A 3,190-nucleotide genomic window follows, 5' to 3' on the forward strand; every position below is an offset into this window, starting at 1 on the left:
TAGATGAGGCGCTTAGGGACATGGTTTAGTGGTGGACTTGGTAGTGTTAGGTTAACGGTTGGACTTGATGATTTAAAGGTCTTTTCCAACCTAAATGATTCTATGATTCTATGATTCTATGTGTTTTCTGTTCTTCACCTACTACTGGCAACCTGTGGTGGAAGGATCGGCACAAGTCCATTGCTCCACAGATGGCAGCTGATACAGTGGTCGCCCCATCCAGAGGCACTGACACAATTACTCCTACTAACCACTCTGTTCATCAGATAATGTTGTACCTCTCTCTTGCCAGCCCTCCTCCACCATTCAGCAGATAACTGGCTGAATAGCAACAGGGAGGAAAAAGCAAATGGTCACCAGGAGTACTGAGTGTCATTGATAGGCATATCCCTAGTTCTTATTCATCTTTAATTGGCAGACAGTCCTTTTTTCCCTGCGTGGTTATGTCCCAGAGGAATGTGCTTCTCCAGCACTCCACTGCAGAACTGTAGCATGACCTGCTTGGGCTGGAGCAGAAATGAGATATGAAATGTCAAATAATGTCTGCATTTACAGCCTGAACACAAGCAAAGCCTGCAGGTTTGTCAATAACCATAACCATAAGAGAATGTCTTTTGCTTTTCTAGTGGCTCATGTGACTGACTGACTGCTGAGGCTCTTGGGGGTGGATGCAGTGGGCACAGGCCAGGATCCACACCAGTCCACCCTGCTCTCTGAGGTGAGCTAGGCACAGCTCTTAGGTGTTTTCCATCACGTACTATGGACTGCTGTGGTTTTGACAAAGTCGTACAACCTCAAATGTACTGACATTAATGCAGATCACTTCAATTAATAGAGATAACTTTGCTTCTGTTGGCAAACTGTCATTTAGGCAGAGAGTGGAAGGGGGGAGATAGATTTCCGTTGACCTGGTTTTTGAAGCTGCTTAGACCTTTTTCTAAAGAAGTTACAACTTGTCATTTATAAATGATGTTCTGTACATCTCAGCATTAATTATTTAAATTCCATTAACTTAATAGTAGTATGCAATAAGTCTGCCTGCACACCCTTTTAGCTTTCCTTTTTTTTATTAAATTGGTGTTTTGATTGATTTGGGTTATTTTAACAAAGAGTAAAAGTGGGGCTTAGGCCATGAGCCTGCAAAAACCTTAGCACCCTTTATAAACTCAGGATAATATTTTGTACTGTTGGTGAACAGCAATAACAACCCACCGCTGAAAAAGAGGGATCCCACTTGCTCTTCCCTTCTCTTCCAATCAACCCTCTTTCCTCCCCAGGTCTACAGTCACCTACTTTATTTTGGTCCTAAAAATCTTCACACCTTTGGAGAGCCAGTTCTCTTCACCAGCCAAACTGGTGAAACATACACCTATATTTTTTCTGATGGCTTTCTTTAGCTGTGTTGGTTTTCTACCAGGTTAGTTTTTGGTCAGGTTAATGAGCTGAACTGACTTACAGAGGGTCCGTTAACTGGCTGAGATGATCTGGATAGGCAACAGGAAGGTGCAGTTCAGGGGTGTGGAAGATGGGTAAACAGGGCTGACACAGATCTCTCTTATTTGGCTGTGCCAAGGTATTTGCGCATGTTTGCCACAGTGTGTATAGCTTCATACTTAGTTCCCAGAATTAACTCCCATGAATACCAGCAGGACTCATCTCAGCTTGTCAGTGAGATCTGAATATTTTCAGAATGTAGGGAATCGCTGCTCAGTGTAATCTTAGCAAATTCTTTGCTAGCTATTATAATCTGCAAATGCTTAAAACAGCAAGAGAATTGAAGGGGCACTGTCGGTGGCAGAAGCAGTCAGTTGGGCTCAAGCGCAGGGCTGAACCTAAACCCAAGCAGGAACCAGGGATGTTCTGGTCTGAAATGGGGACTTCTATCAAAAGAAATCATGCTGGTTTTGGTGTCTTAGTGAAAAGTCTGGCATAGACAATCAGGTAAGCAGCTTCCATACCAAATTCTGCGTTCTTATAGTTTCCCCATCCTGATTTTTTTTATATCTAGAAGTGCCTCCACGTATTTCTGGAGTTGGGTATGTTATATTTAGGGGACTTAATAAATGATAGTGCTGAAAATGCCATTCTGTAAGTTAGAAAAAGAAAGCACGTTTCTCTCCCCCTTCACTATTATAATTTCCCATGAGTTTATCTTTCCTTATTCCTGAGCAAATGGTACATTTCTTCCCACTAAATGATAGCCAAATTGTATTTGCTTGGCACTTCAGAAGTTTCCAAGCCACCATATCAGGTTTAATAACAGTTTATATTTAATGTATACTGAAAATAACTGTGCTCTGTCATGCAATGTCTGGTGTTGATACAAGATTTACCCTAAGGCTGGAATCTACCCTGTTTAATTGTTATTGATACAGCTATTGACACAACTGACCACAGGATTCCCTTATCATCTTCAGCCTGGCTTTCCTGATTGCCTTATCTTCTAATTTTCTTCATACTACCATAATGGCATTTCTTATCGTGAAATAAGAAATTCAGCTTTTCCTGAAAGCCTGTTTTCTAGTCCTGTCCTTAAAAAAATAACAACAATAGTAAAAAATAGAATCATAGAATCATTAAGGTTGGAAAAGACCTCCAAGATCATCGAGTCCAACCATCAACCCAACAACACCATGCCCACTAAACCATGTCCCTAAGCGCCTCATCTACCCGTTTTTTAAATACTTCCAGGGATGGTGACTCAACCACTTCCCTGGGCAGCCTGTTCCAATGTTTAACTACTCTTTCAGTAAAGAAATTTTTCCTTACATCCAATCTAAACCTCCCCTGGCGCAACTTGAGGCCATTTCCTCTCGTCCTTTCGCCAGTTACTTGGGAGAAGAGACCGACACCCACCTCGCTACAACCTCCTTTCAGGTAGTTGTAGAGAGCGATGAGGTCTCCCCTCAGCCTCCTTTTCTCCAGGCTAAACAACCCCAGCTCCCTCAGCCGCTCCTCATAAGACTTGTTCTCCAGACCCCTCACCAGCCTCGTTGCCCTTCTCTGGACACGTTCCAACATCTCAATGTCCTTCTTGTAGTGAGGGGCCCAAAACTGAACACAGTATTCGAGGTGCGGCCTCACCAGTGCCGAGGACAGGGGCACGATCACTTCCCTGCTCCTGCTGGCCACACTATTTCTGATACAGGCCAGGACGCCGTTGGCCTTCTTAGCCACCTGGGCACACTGC

The sequence above is a fragment of the Pygoscelis adeliae genome, unplaced genomic scaffold (assembly GCF_000699105.1).
Source record: "Pygoscelis adeliae isolate BGI_AS28 unplaced genomic scaffold, ASM69910v1 Scaffold111, whole genome shotgun sequence".
Classification (NCBI taxonomy): Eukaryota; Metazoa; Chordata; class Aves; order Sphenisciformes; family Spheniscidae; genus Pygoscelis; species Pygoscelis adeliae.